We start from the raw sequence: 15,824 nt of genomic DNA, 5'->3' as shown, positions 1-15,824 counted from the left end.
GCCAAGTTCTTCCCAAGCAGGAAATGCATTTGAAAATGTGTCAATGGCTATACCTTAAGAAGGTGTTTTAAGATTATACCAAATTTTCAAGAAAATGATGTTTTTCAACCATTTTTGCTTCAAGTAAGTGTTCAAACTCCATTCTGTAAAAGTTTTCTTAAAAAATGTTAGTTAGAAGGTAAACAGTCATAGGAAGTACATGGTAAGAAGAAACTGCAAAGTTTTTAAATCCTTTGCCTTGAGTCTGGAAAGTGTAAGAGTAAGGAGGAGGTGGAAGGAAATGTTTACATCTCTCAAAACATAGCTACAGCTGTTTTGCATCAAAGGAAATGTTTTTAAAATGTGCTAAAAGCTAGCTCAAAGTACCTAAAAAGAGATTCACTACACATTGAAAGGGATGTCCACCTTCCTCAAAACTTAGTTTTCTAAACTATTGTTACTTGGCATTGTATTTATGTGATCATGATCTAACATTTTAATCGCAAAAGATAAGACTCTGTTTTTGAAAAATCCAAAAGCCTCCAAGAGCTCAGCAGCTGTGGATGATTAAGAATGTAAATAGGCTCAAGAGACTGATTCCATTTCCAGGTTCTCTGTTTATGAATCACCTACCCAGAGACATAATTTTAATGGCAGCAGAATTTCTTTCTAAAGCAACAAATAAATTCACTTTTGGAAACACTGCAGCAAGACACTTCTTTAACTAGTACTGTTGTACTGAACAAAATCAGACTCCATTTTCTTTGCTTTAAGACATTTGTAACAGTTGGCATGTCAGAAAATGAGAGATTCTCTGTTTTTCATTTTCTAGGAAAAGAAAAATATTAAGGTTGTATTTCCAGTCACACTTAAACTTCAGATCTTGTTATGGCAGATGAAAGATCTTTCACTGAGGATGGGTACAGTATTTTTGATGGTGAAACTAGAGTGCATTACTTAAGGCTGATCAAGCCAAGATTCAGTTGACTGGTTTTATTAACCTGGGCTGTTAACCTGTTAATCTTGACCCTGATTCATGTGCTTGATTTACAGTTCAAGATGAAATCCACTCTGACGTCTGTGTTGTAAAAAACTGTGCTGTGTTCGTCAGCCAGTTATTTAGCACAAGAGGCCCACTCCAAGTCAGAAAGCCATTATTCTTTCTGAGTGAAGGACAATGGGAAGCAAATGCAAATCTAAAGAGAAATAATACTCAGTTATCTGAAGTAAGAGGCTATACCTGAAGCTGAAGCTGAAGGTAATTAAATCTCATTGACATTAATATCCTGCTCATTACAAACCACAGAACTTGGATATGTGCAGTTTTGTTTTTTGCCTCTCCGATGGTGTGATGTTGAAAATGTGTCGATAGCATTGCTATGTAAACAGACTTGGAATACTACATTCAGACTTTTAAAAACATCTGTGTCTATCAAAACATCAAGTTATACACCTTAAATATATATAATTTTTGTTAATTATATCCCAATAAAGGTGTTTTAAAAAAATTTTCTGTGACTCCTAATTCTTAATTCTGGTTTGAAGACCACAGCATATAAATTATAAAAAGGAAAGCAACACAGAGAATAAAACTCAGTGAATATGGTGACCTTTGATGGTCATTCTTTAATTGGAATATAATATAAATGTATCAAATAAATACATTTTACAGCTTAAACTTACACAATGTTATGTCAATTAAATCTCAAAAAAAATTAAAAAATTGGAATATAATAAAAATTTAAATACCATGATTCATACATACTAGTTTATCTTTTTACCACTAGCCTTACTTTAAATACCCTTACATTTTATTGATTTCCATAAATCCACTCAATGCTGGGACATATGCCCTAGTCAATCAGAAATGCAAATCTAATTGCTCAATTAGCATTGTCCTACAACATTGTGTAAGGAATTCAAAGAAACGAGGAATTTTTTTTTACTTCTCCTCAATACATTCTCTGACAAGTCCTAGAAATAAGAGTTAGATTATACTTCTAACTGGGAGGTGAGGTGAGAAACCTTAAGAAATTATGAAAATTCAGATTGAAATTACCACTTAAATCCTTACTTTTCAGATTTACTTCATCTGAAAAACAGAACGTGGATGGAACTAGAGTGTGTTATGCTAAGAGAAGTCAGCCAGAGAAAGACAGATACTGTATGATTTCACTCGTATGTGGAATTTAAGAAAGAAAACAGATGAACATAGGGGAAGGGAAGGAAAAATAAAATAAAAACAGAGAGGGAGGCAAACCATAAATACAGAGAACACACTGAAGGTTGCTGGAGGGGAGGTAGATGGGGAGATGGGTTGAATGGGGGATGGGCATTAAGGACTGAACTTGGGATGAGCACTGGGTGTTATATGTAAGTGATGAATCACTGGGTTCTACTCCTGAAGCCAATACTACATTGGATGTTAATTAACTTAAATTTAAATAAATAAAATTCAAAAATAAAAAGAAAATTATCTTAATGCAAAAAATAAAAAACACAGTATTTATAACACCCCTTTCTAAGACTGAATTTGTGACAAAATTATTAGTGAATTATTTTTTTCAAGTGGCTTTCATAAATGAAATTACTGAAGCTTTACAATTTATTTATGAAATCACTCAAGCAGACCAGAAAACCTGAAGAATATCGTGTTAGTTTTCTATCCACTCCCTAACTGCACTTTGCTGAGAACTTTAAAATGGAAAGCTAAGTACTAAGAATTTGCTTGTTTTAGAATTATAATTCAGGCTGAAAAAATAAAGAAGGAGTTAAATGTCAGCATTAAATGGAAGAAAGCAATATGAATGCTTTTTTCTACATTTAGAAGTATGTTTTATTCTGATCCAATAAAGATGAGATATATAAAATACTCTGAAACATCCAACAACATTTTTTTAAACATCCACAATTGCCCCAACAAATAGCATCAGTCATTTCCATGTAAATAAGACCATGGAAGCAAGACCAAAAGATGTATGATTTGAGAATAAAACAAATACTAAAATCAAAAGTAGAAAAATTTAACTTATTTTTATAAAATAGGATTATCAAAAAAACCTACAGCTAATGAAACACTTTCATCAGTGATCCTAAAAACTAGAATAAACAACATGGAATTTATTTTTTGAACATGAATTTCTCCACATATACTTTGAACCTGGGTTTTGCTTTCTAAGGAAAATATTGTCCATTCTTTGTGAGGAAAACTCTGTTTGTTACATTTAATACATAAATTATTCCTGTTATATGTAACATATACAAGAGCTATCTTTTAGCTAAGTTGCCCATTAATAAAGGCCAAATTACCAATATTAATTACCAATACAGCATTATAATTATACATCTGCATAATTTTTCACTTAAACTTTGCTTCTTAATCTAGTAGCTAAATATCATGAACTTGAATGATTAAATATAAAGACAAATTCAAGGAGACTTTTGGGTTTATGTAACAAAATTATGTGAATTACATGGAATTGCATAAATTTTACTCAACTGATGTATTTTACTGATGTGTGTAAAAGGTAACTCACTAACTTTAAGAACATCGATCGGCTCATTATGATATCTATCTAACTTTTACTATACAGAAAAAGGTTACATACTACCACCCTGAAGTAACATAAATCAAAACATTATTATGAATCAAGAACATATTATAAATTATGTATCAAAAATTTAAAACTATAATCACTAGTTTTTAATTTTAAAAAAGATTTTACATTTATATTTCCAAACCGTTCGATCTAATTCTGGCCTCACCCTGTCTTTCCATTCTCATCACCTAATTACCACATCCCCCACCCCAGTATCTGAAGAAAACCGTAACAGAGTCCAGGTTCCACAAACCCACCCTATAATGCTCATATCATTCTGCTGCCTAGAAAATCTGCCTTCCCTTTCACTGCTAAGAGAAATTCTCCTCCATCATTCAATGCCTAGCTCCAATACTATCTCCTCTGTAAAGTCTTCTTTAGTTCCCCAGAATTGTGGGTTGGCTCTTCTGTGCTGCCAGAGACTTTTAATTGTGTGTCTTTCTTTAACACCAGGATCTGTCTTTAAGGCTAGCATGGTACCTGGGGTAGGCCCTTAACAAATATCTTTGAAAAAAGAAAAGGAGAAAGAAGAAGAGGAAGGAAATAAAATACAAAGAAAGTAAAGTCAGATACTACTTCCAGTAACTCTACTTTTGTTTTGTTTGTTTGTTTGTTTGTTTTGGTTTTTTTTCTGGAAATTTTTGGAATCACCGAGTGTATGACTTGAACTCTATGAACTATTATCAACATAATTCAGTTTGGGAAGACTTTCAAATATGGTACATTAATATCTCAAAACATAGTAATAAGAAGGTACATAGGTGTTGCAAAACATCTGCCTTTATTACTGCTAATCTTTAGGAAAATCACAGTTCAGAGTTATTATTTAAATCACAGTATCAGTAAGATCTAGTTTGGTTTGTACTGTTAGAGTGAATAGCTTCCTAATTAAAGAATAGTTAAACAAAGCTTACAGAGAAGGAAATAGAACCATACGGTTATTAAAGAAGGACTTTAAAGCAGATTCTAACATTTATTTGGGGCAATTGTTTCCCAGGAATGAATTTCTACACACTAATGGGGTCAAAGACACTACATGATTCCCTAGAGGCCCTTTTCTATTCAAAAGAGCTTTCAAAATAAAGTAGGGGTAGAATAAGAGGCAAGGAAACTATTCCTTCGTGCACCAAATGCATTCTCAGAGTACTAACATCTGTTTCAGTTTACATACTTTGAGAATGACTTTATACATGGAATTAAACTTAGGCAACATGCCTAAGAAGCCTGTCTGCAAAAGAACTACATGTACCATCAACAGCTGGAATTTGTATAGGTCCACATTCTACACAGTCTAATATCCTGGGAGTCACCAGTGACTCCAGTCTCAAAACCTAAAGGTCAAAGAACAGCCCCTAATGCTCATGAAAATTTTACAGTAGAGAGGGATAAGAAAGTAAAGGAATTTGATTCTAAAACAACATGGCATGTTAAATTTTAAAGAGATGTTTTTGTAAATAAAGAAAAAGATACAAAAAGCTTTTTGAATTTTTTAAAGTTAAGAAATGCTTATTCAATAACATTTCCCTAGTCTTATTAGGCATTAAAAATCTTTTTCCTGTGCTAATAGGACAATTACAATGTCTCATAGACTGAAGTAGAATACAAAACCTGTAAAATTAATGATGTTCCTTTGCTGCCACCATGTGGTATATCTGTACCTTTGCAGTCATAGTTTGAAGTTTGTAAATAATAACTTTTATACCTAGTTCTGAAGTCTTCATCATCAGCTCAAACCGCTGGTATGCAAATATTATCAAAGTTTTAGGAACATAGGGTCGGTTCACAGATAATTTACATACTAATTAATCATCAACCAATAAGTAGGAACTATTTTATCACAATGTAGGAAGCACTGAATTATGATATCTGGCAGAACAGTATATTGTCTTGATCACAAAAAAGCACACATCTGTTAACATCAAAAAACACTGACAAACCTCTGAAAACTATCAATCATCGGTGAAAGAAACTGAAGACAACATAAACAAATGGGGAAACATTTCATACTCATGGATTAGAAGAGTATAGTTAAACTGTCCATACTATCCAAAGTAATCCACAGATATATTCCATCCCTTATCAAAATACCAACCACATATTTCACAGTACTACAACAAACAATACTAAAATTTGTATGGAACCACAAAAGACCCAAATAGCCAAAGCAATCTTGAGAAAGAAGAATAAAACTGTATCACAATCCCAGATTTCAAAATATACTATAAAGCTGGAGTAATCAAAGCAGTATGGTACTGGCACAAAAATAAACATATAGACAAATGAAACAGAACAGAGACCCCAGAAATAAATCCACACTTATATAGTCAATTTGACAAATGAGGCAAGAATATACAACGAAGAAAAGACAGTCTCTTCAATAAATGGTGCTGGGAAAACTGGACAGATATATGCAAAAGAATGAAAGTGGACCATTTTCTAATACCATACAAAAAATAAACTCAAAATGGATTAAAGACCTAAATGTGAGAAAAATCCTGGAAGAGAATGCAGGCAGTAATTTCTTTGACACTGGCTGTAGCAACATTTTTCTAAATATATCTTCTAGGTCAAGGGAAACAAAAGCAAAAATTAACTATTGGGACTACACCAAAACAGAAAGGTTTTGCACAGCAAATGAAACCATCAACAAAACAAAAAGGCAACCTACTGAATTGCAGAAGATATATTCAAATCTTGAATACTTAGGAATACTTAGGAAGCAACCTAAGTATTCATCAATAGATAAATGGATAAAGAAGATGTGGTGTGTATGAACATATATATATGTATATATGTATGTGTATATATATGTATGTATACACATATACATGTGTGTATGTATATATATATATGAATATTACCCAGCCATAAAAAAGTATGAGATCTTGCCATTTGCAATGACGAGAATGGAACTAGAGTGTATTATGCTAAGCGAAATAAGTCAATCAAATACCATATGATTTCACTCATGTGGAATTTAGGCAACAAAACAGATGGACATATGAGAAGGGGGAAAAAAAGAGAGAGAGAAGCAGACCATAACAGACTCTTAACGACAGAGAACAAACAGGTTGGTGGAAGGAGGCTGGGGGGAGGAGGGTGGGTTAAATGGGTGATGGGCATTAAGGAGGGTACTTGTTATGATGAATACTGGGTATCATGTGTAGGTGATGAATCACTACATTCTACTCTTGGACCCAATATTATACTATATGTTGACTAACTAGAATTTAAATAAAAATTTGGAAGCAAAAAGAGAGAGAGAAGAGAGAGAGAGGGCAAACCAAGAAACAGACTCTCAGCTATAGAGAACAAACTGATGGTTACCAGAAGGAAGGTGGGTCGGGGATTGGGTTAAATAAGTGATGGTGATTATGGAATGCACTTTGATGAGCACCGAGTGATGTGTGGAAGTATTAAAACACTATATTGTATACCTGAAACTAATATTACACTGTATACCAACTAACTGGAATTTAAATCAAAACTTAAAAATAGGGACACCTGGGTGGCTCAATTGGTTAAGCATCCAGCTTCCACTCAGGTCATGATTTCATGGTTCGCGAGTTTGAGCCCCACATCAAGGTCTCTGCTGTCAGCACAGACCCTGCTTCAGATCCTCTGTCCCCACCTCTGTCTGCCCCTTCCCCCCAAAAAATAAACATTTAAAAAAAGCTTAAAAATTAAAATTAAAAATGTAAAAGAATACTAAGTTTGGCAATAGGTATTCTATTTCTTGTCATGTTTTGAAAGTACTAATATACTTCACTTAAATATAAAAACAACTCGTCTCTAACCTTATAGTAGGCCCATAGACCAAATTAAGATATTCGTCTCTGATATCTCTTCTACACACAAATGACCTCACTATAACTTGCAGCTTCAGAATCCAAATCCTTGTGGCCTTCAGTTTCAACTTTTGTATCCCAAATTCCTATGTGGGAGAATCTGATTGGCTCCTTAGTTCAGATACCCTCTCCAATTGTCTGTGTCTTAAAGGGATATCTCTGAGGCAGTAGTTTCCAAAGAAGGTCACTTATAAGATGATGCCTGGGGGTATGAGATTTAAAAATTATAACTTCAATTTACCTTTATTATTTATCTCAACCTCATCTCATCTGGCAAGAAGCTTCCCTGCTTAAAAGCCAAATGTCCCACAAGAGACAATATTTCTTGCACCAAACCCACACACATTACTTCAGAGTTCACAGGAGGGACATGCTCAATTACAAGACTGAACACACTCAGAGGAGCAGAAAGCATCCTCATCAGGTATGTATGGTTCATTTATGGTTCCTCCTTAACCAGATGCAATTTATTAATCAGGGGTCATTTTACCATAAGTAATATTGCCTGTAATATAATTGATATCCTATCTTTATATGGTTTCCAGTAGGACAGAGATAGAAAGTTAACTAAAGGTCACATTACCACAGTAGAAGGAGTCAAGGTTTTATTAATCCTTTGCCCACACTCTTCACAATGGGTCCTTTAATGTACTTAACTGGGATTGACAAATTTGATCTGAAGCTCCCCTCAAACAAGGAAACCACAGGCCAGAGAGTGTTAGTGGAATTAGGCACCCTCCTCTCTCCTGCACCATACCCACCTCCTAAATCTCCTGTCCAAAAATGCTCAGGGAACATATTGATTGCCCAGATATATCTTAATGTGCATGGGACTCTTAAGACCCATAGGAAAGAAATTTATCCCTATCTACATACAAATTGATTGAGATATAGATACTCATCTGATGGAATGACTAAAAAGAAGGGGTATAGAACAAAAAAAGGCCACATTATAAGGAGATTCAATTGCACCCCTGAGAAAAAAGATCCCCAGGACTAATAAATATTTTAGGACCTGAGAGTCAGGAGATCATTGGTTTCCAGTACTGTTTCAAACTGTTCTTAACTGCATGCCTATTCATCCTCCAAAAGTGCTTGTGCAGTAAAATGAAAGGATACATTGCCGCAGGTTCATACATGCTCTCAGGGATGACTGAAAGCATAGGAGAAGACTGTTCCCTACTGGTTGGAGACACAGGCAAACATCAATAGAGCAGCTATATTGCTGGCAGAGGATCCAGTCATAAGAATCCCAACACCTGTATATACCTTGACAAAAAGTAACCTCACCAAGAACACACAAACTAGTGAGACCAAAACATTCCATAAAGGGAAGGAAAACCTGGAAAAGAGGACACTTCCTTTGTGTGAATATATACTCTTGAGGACTGTATTTTACAGAGATGACTATTATGTCTCCTGTCTTTTCTACAATAGGATGGTACCACTTCTTCCTTTGAAAAGTCAGTCAACTTCCCCTTTAGTTGAAACTAGGCAGCCTTGGGACTGCTTTCAAGCCTCCAACGCTAATAATGGATTCAATCTATTTCTCCTTGAAGTTCTAACAGTTTTTGCCTCACATATTTTGATGCTCTGGTGTTAGGCACATACACATTAAAGACTGCTGTCTTCAGGGAGAATTGACCCATTTATCATTATGTAACGCCCCTTTCTTGCTTGTAATTTTCCTTGCTCTGAAGTCTGCTTTGTCTGAAATTAATACAGTTCCTCCAGCTTTCTTCAAAAAGGTGTTAGCATAGCATATCTTTCTTTACTTTTAATCTGTGTCTTTACATTTAAAATAAATAAATCTCTTATAGAAAACATATAGTTGGGTCTTCTTTTTTTAATCCACTCTGATATTCTGTTTTTAATTGGTGTATTTAGACCATTGATGTTTAAAGTGATTATTGTTATAGTTGAATTAATAGCTACCATAAATTTTTCAGTTTTCTATGTTTCCCTTGTTCTGTTTCTTTTTCTTCCATTTTCTGCCTTCTCATTTCAATTAAACATTTTAACTGTCTTAGCATATCAATTCTATATATGTGTATGTATATACATATATATATTACTATTTTAGTGGCTGTCCTTGAGTTTGCAATATACATTTACGACTAATACATGTCCACCTTCAAATAACACAATACCAGTTCACAGGTAGTGCAAATACTTTAAAACAGAATATCCCTAATACCTCCTGCCTTTTCCACCCTCATGACACTGTTTTCATTTATTTCATTTATTCATATGCTATAATCATCCAATAATTGTTGCTATTACTATGTTGAACTGTTGTCTGTTAATAAGAAAAATGAAAGATTTTCTATTTCCTTAATTTATTCCTCCTCTAACACTCCTTTTCTTTATTTAGAGCTGAGTCTGACTATCTCATTGTCCTACTTTCTAAAGAACTTCTTTTAACATTTCTTGCAGGACAGGTCTATTGGAGATAAATTTCCTCAGTTTTTGTCTGAGAAAGTCTTTCTTCTTCACTTTTGAAAGATAATTTTACTGAATAGGAACTTTAAGCTAGTGATTTTTGCTTTCAACATTTTATATATTCCACTCCACTCTCTTCTTGCTTTCATCATTTCTCAAGAGAAGTCCAATGTAATTCTTATCCTTGTTTCTATAGTTAATGTGGTGTGCGTTTTTTTTTCCCCTTTGGCTTCTTTCAATATCTTCTCTCTGTCCTTAATTTTCCACAGTTTGAATATGATATGTTTAGGCATAAATTTTTGGTACTTATCCAGTCTGGTATCCTTCCAGCTCCCTGGATCTCTTATTTGGTGTCTATCATTAATTCTGAAAACTTCTCAATCATTATTACTCCAAATAGTTCTTCTTTTTCTATGTCTCTTTCTTCTCCTTCTGGTATTACCATTATACACACAGTTATACCTTTTGTAACTGCATCACAGTTCTTAGATATTCTATTCTATCTTTGCATTATTTTTTCTCTTTACATTTCATCATTGGAAATTTCTCCTGACATTTCTTCAAGCTCACGGATTCTTTCTTCAGCAGTGTCCAATCTATTAATGATCATATCAGACATTCTTCACTTCTATTACAGTATTTTTTTTATTGCTAGAATTTCCTTCTGATTCTTTCTCAGAGTTTCTAGCTCTCTGTTTACACTACATATGTGTCCTTGCATGTTATCCACTTTTTCCATTACAGCCCTTAGCATATAGTTGTTTTAATTTCCAGTCTGATAATTCCAACATCTCTGCCATCTCTGTGCCTGTTTTTAATGCTTCTACCATTCCTTCAAACTAGTTTTTCTTTTAATATGCCTCATAATTTTGTTGAAAGACATGATGCACTGGGTAAAAGAAGCTGAGGTAAATAGGCTTAAAAAGGTTTTGTGTTTATCTAGCTAGGAGTTTGGCTGTAGTTATTGTTTATAGTAGCTTTAGTTAAGCCATATTTATGGCTTTGGTAGCTTTAGCTTTTATTTAGCTTTAAGTGTCAGAGGCTAACATATCCTATGGTATTCTTATTTTTGTCTCCCTTCCTGTATTTGGGTTTCCCTTTGTCTTCAGACTTCCCTAGAGATTTATCCTTATACAGGATCTGAGTCATGCAGTTACTTCAGTTATATACCCATTTTATTATACAGCAGAGCTATTGATGTGGTGGTAAAGTGTGAGGGAGGGGAAGTATCTACAGTGATATGATCAGATCCCAGTCTTTTAGTGTATCTATTCCCCTACATTGTAACCTTCAGGAGTGCTTCTCAGATTTTTCCATCTTAAGTGAGACAAGAAGGCTAGAGAGAATAGAGTTGAGTATTTTCCTTCCCCCTGGTCAGTGGGAATCCAGTAAAATCCCAATCAGTTAGGCTCTGGTAAGATAGCTATCAAGGGCAGGAATTGTCAAGAAGGAGAGAATGCTCTGGGCCTATTTTAAAAAAGTGTCCTGGACACATGAGGGACTTTTCATCTCCCATCTTCACTGTAAGAATCTGTTAGAGTTCCTGAAGGCAAAACACATGAAAGTGTGAGGTATTTCTAAGACTACGCTCCCATGTGTTTTTTTTTTTAACTCTTAAACTTGTCCACACTGGTCCTCCAATAATTTGTCAATTACAGTTCAAAATTTTTTTTTCTAGTACTGGCTCCAGCAGTGATTACTGCTCTTGGGCATTTGTTCTAATATGTCATGATTCTCTCTATCTACCTATATTCAGTTTTGAGAGCAGGGGCAGTACTTTTTCCTGTAACCTCAATTCTTTGAAGGATCTAAGAAGAGTTGCTGATTTTTGGTTTGTTCAGCTTTTTCTTACCGTGAGGATGAGAGTAATGACTTCTAAGCTCCTTACATGCTGAATTATGACTACTTTGACACAGCAGTGGGGATCCTTAGGACTTCTTATACTAGGTCATAAAAAGTCATGAAGCTATTGATGATTTCCTTGAGATTCTCTCTGCAGGATGTCAGCCAACATGTAAAAATTTCAACTACCCTGACACTGCACATTGGAGAGGCCAGGTTATCTAGGTTGATAACCCCAGCTAAGTTTGCAGCTGACAGCCAGCATCAACTTGCCAACTATGAGTAAGTCATTTTGGATGTCCAGTCAAATCAACCCTTCAAAAGACTGCAGCCCAGCAATGTAAGATTACAGCTGCGTAACAGACACCAAGTGAAAAGTGCCTAGTCAAGCCCTTCCTGAATTCGCCACCCACCAAAACTGTGAGCAAAATTAAACCGTTTGTTTTATGCCACTATGTTTTGGGGCAATTTGTTACATAGTAGTAATATGAGAACAGACTTTTGAAATACTATTATACATGTGACAATTTAAGTTTAGTGTGTCATACTCTTTTACCATGGAATTGATGAAGAGCAAATTAACTAAATGACTTCAATTTTTATGGAGTTTGTTCAAAGAAACTCTAAGTTTGGTCTAAAACTACTTACAACAACCCAATCCCTAATTGATCCCTGGGTCTCTGAATGAATGTATACCAACATGAAATAAACCACAGAAAATATATAGCCCCTCTAAAAAGCAGTCTGCTAAATGCCCACCTCAGATGTAGCAATGGAGAACAATGAACAAGGTAGATCTTACCATACGCAGAACCGGAGACTATAAGAATTAGTTCGAACCTCACTCAGGTCAAGAAATTTGAATCAAGTATAAACCAAGCATATAGGAATAAGGGAGAAGTTTACAAGTATGGGGGCTTTCTGAGAAACGCAGATGTGTGTGTCAGATAAACCTCAAGGTTACTTAAGAGTTCTTAATAAAACAAAACAAAAAAATTGTTATAGCTATACCTTTTGAAAGACTTGACTGATTATAGAAATTTGTCACTGAATAAGAAATGTCCCTAAAGGGTCTGTTGACTGAAATATCAAGAGTTTGTAGGTATTCAGTCATGTGACCAGAAATAACAAGTAAGACCCAGCCTAGAGAGACAATGACACATTATGACTTGTTCCTGAAAGTGAATTAAGATGTCATCAATTATAAGATTCCATTGACTGTAAGACATATCTCAGTCAGAGATCTGAAAATGTTTCTTAAACTCCATGAAATATTTCAATGGTTTTAGATACGGAGTTACTACCCATAATCTAATTTAAGCAACTGGTTTCTCTCACAGTCTCAAAGGGAGGGGTTGGAGAAAGACCTGTAGTACTATCCTTGTCGTTTGGCCCAATCTAACTCTGATAAATATTAATTTTCTGCCTTTCTGCTGTCTTCTCTCATTAACCACTTAGAGTAATGAATCCAGCTTTTCCATGTCTTTCCCTCTCAGCATTCAGTTGACCTAAATTTTATCTGCGTTAATCTTTTTCTTACAGAACCTTGCTTAAGGCTGCAAAATACAGGCAATACTCTCCTACCGCTTGACTTAGTATTATTGCCTTGGTAAATACATAGTCTGATTCTCAAGTAAGAGTTTAACCAAATTTAAAAATGCTCTGAAGTTTATTGTCCACTGTGAAATATCTATTGATCATTGTAGCATTAGTTTTATAAAACTATTATTATTGGATAAAAGCTCCTCTACTAGAGAAACTCTAACTGCACCATTTTACCCCTGATTATAAACGCTTGACTCTTACTTTCTTTTTTTCAGTAAGTTCTTTGAAGTAATAACTTTATTTCTAATACCCTCCAAAGATGACCAATGACTTTGTTTTGTTTGTATTATTATGAACTCATGACTTCAACCATAACATGTTTCAATCCATTGCAATTATTATTTTTGATACTCAAATTGTCCCAACTCAGTGAGACCCTCTTCAAGTTGTTCCTGAGTCCATTTAACTCAACCTCAGTAGTCTTTGATAGCTCTCTTGCTTTCTGGTATGATAAGAAATCTTGTACATCTCTGTCAGCCATTTCTTCAAGGAGCTTTGTTTCCTTTTAGTAGAAAATGGAAGTTATAAGCCACACCCAGGCTTAGTAACAAAATGCATTTTTTAAAGTTTATTTATTTTTGAGAGAGAGGGGAAGGGAGGGGCAAAGACAGAATCCCAAGCAGGCTCTGCTCTGTCAGCACAGAGCCCAATGCAGGGCTTGACCTCATGAATCCATGAGATCATGTCCTGAGACGAAATCAGGTGCCCACCCCAACAAAATATGTTTTTAAAAACAAAATAAGTTGTAAGCCCATAATGATGCTTCCAATTCAAATTTAGATCTTCAGATGTTTCTAATAGACACTCAAGGTAAATAACCAGTAAGCAAGGTCTAGACTGTCTCCAAACACGACAGTACTTTTGTCTTTTAGCATTAGGATCAACTGGGAAGCTTCTATAACCCTAATGCCCAAAAAGAAAGATCTCAAATCAATAACCTAACTTTACACCTTAAGGAACTAAAAAAAAAAAAAAAAAAAAAAAAAAAAAGAAAGAAAAGAAAAGAAAAGAAAGCTAAATTCAAAGACAGTTAGGAAAAGTAATAAAAGTTATAATAAAGATAAAATAGAATAGAGAGAAAAATCAATGAAACCAAAATTAGGTTCTTTAGAAAGATCAACAAAATGTTTCATTGACAAATGTTTAGGCAGACTAAAAAAAAGAGAGAGAGAGAGAGAGAGATGATGCAAATAACTAAGATCAGAAATAAAAGTGGGGACATTACCACCAGTCTTACAGAAATAAAAAAAAAATTAGAATGGTATGAAGAATTATAAGCAAATAAACTAGGTAACCTAGATGAAATGAGGAAATTCCTGCAAAGTTATGAATTACCAAAACTAACAGAAAAATAAATAGAATATCTCAATAGACCTATAACAAGTAGAGACTGAATCAGCAATCACAAACTTCCCAACAAAGAAAAGTCCAGGGTCAAATTATTTTACTGGTGAATTCTACCAAATATTTAAAAAAATTAAAACAAACCCTTCATAGCTGCCCAGAAAAAAATAGAAGATAAGGAAACAATTCCTAACTCATTCTATTAAGCCAACATTACTCTAATTCCAGAGCCAAAAACACCACAGAAAAGAAAACTATAGGCCAATATTCCTCATTAATGTAGTCATAAACACTCAGCAAACTAGAAATAGAAGGGAATTTCCTCAATAAGATAAAAGGAATTTATGAAAAACCCACAGCTAACATGATGCTCAATAGTGAAAGACTGAAAACCTTCCCCCTCAGATCAGGAATAAGACAAGGATGCCCACTTTCACCACTGCTATTCAGCATTGTATTAGAAGTTCTAGTCAGATCAATCAGGTGAGAAAAAGAAACAAAAAACATGCAAACTAGAAAAGATGACATGATATAATAAATTTTAAAAAATCCTAAAGAATACACAACAAAAAACTATTAGATCTATAAATGAATTCAGCAAAGTTGCAGGATACAATATCAACACACAAAAATCCATTTTATTTCTATACACTAGCAATTAAGGGGGAATAAGAAGTGACTTAAAGGTAAAAAGTTTCCTTTTGGAGTGACAAAAACATTCTTGATACAGTGATAGTTCTGTAACATTGTGAATATGCTAAATGTCACTAATAAAAACTTTATACTAGGTGTACTTCACCACACTTAAAAAAAAAAAAAAACCAACTCTGATGTCCAGGTGACACTGCAGACCAATTTCATCAGAATCTATGGAGGTTTCATTATTTTCTAAAGCACTCCAGGTACTTCTTATGTATAGCTTATATATAGTAATGAGAATTTAGTAAGAGATTAGTATAAATAGCTAGACTATCCCTTGGGGATATAACAGGCATAAAGTATTAACGCCAGGTACTTAAGTATAGAGTTTTGTGTAAGTTCATTTTTATGGGGATAGGGCTTCAGAGTCTACTGAAGAGCTTATTTTGCATAGCTGTCATTAAAATGTGCAATTATTTTAGCTTTATGAAGTTTTTCCCTATTGCTTTGTCTCTTAAATTGAGAT

The 15,824-nt window shown here is 34.3% G+C and overlaps 1 long non-coding RNA gene across 3 annotated transcripts in view; it reads right to left on the bottom strand.

Annotated features, from left to right (window-relative positions):
* LOC144617144 (uncharacterized) overlaps positions 1-15,824 on the bottom strand; it is a 191,612-nt gene that overhangs the window by 170,243 nt on the left and 5,545 nt on the right. Inside the window, exon 4 of one of the 3 annotated variants that reach the window (XR_013557234.1) lies at positions 13,634-13,817. The exons of the other annotated variants lie outside the window; for them this stretch is intronic. This is a non-coding gene — a long non-coding RNA (uncharacterized LOC144617144). Of the gene's footprint in view, positions 1-13,633; positions 13,818-15,824 lie in introns of those variants that run through there. 3 annotated transcript variants of the gene reach the window in all.

The sequence above is a fragment of the Panthera onca genome, chromosome C1, assembly GCF_046562875.1.
Source record: "Panthera onca isolate mPanOnc1 chromosome C1, mPanOnc1 haplotype 2, whole genome shotgun sequence".
Taxonomy (NCBI): Eukaryota; Metazoa; Chordata; class Mammalia; order Carnivora; family Felidae; genus Panthera; species Panthera onca.
The sequence above is the reverse complement of the archived record's forward strand: the minus strand, read 5'-3'. Positions and strand labels throughout refer to the sequence as shown.